Raw genomic sequence first — 372 nt, 5'->3', positions numbered from 1 at the left:
CAAGTCCTTAAGAACAAGTTCAAGGTTTGAGTCCTTAAGAACAAGTTCAAGTCCTTAAGGACGACTTCATGTCTCAAATCTTTACAGGTAAGATTAAGTCTCAAGTCATTAAGAACCAGTTTAAATTAAGTCCTTGCAAACAATATTTTTTTCTCCTATGCCGGGGTCTCATTTGTAAAACGTGGCAAGTGCACAAAACAAGGCTGAAAATGTGAGGGACCCACGCAAAGGTTGTGATTTATAAAAAATGACCTTGACGGGAGAATGTTTGGTCCTCCTCGCAGACTCTGACCCATGTGTACGCACATTTTGGAGACAACGGGAACTGGGGACACCGATGGTGAGGAGGTGAACTGAAGTCAGACTGCAGAA

The sequence above is a fragment of the Etheostoma spectabile genome, chromosome 23, assembly GCF_008692095.1.
Source record: "Etheostoma spectabile isolate EspeVRDwgs_2016 chromosome 23, UIUC_Espe_1.0, whole genome shotgun sequence".
NCBI classification, from domain to species: Eukaryota; Metazoa; Chordata; class Actinopteri; order Perciformes; family Percidae; genus Etheostoma; species Etheostoma spectabile.
The sequence above is the reverse complement of the archived record's forward strand: the minus strand, read 5'-3'. Positions refer to the sequence as shown.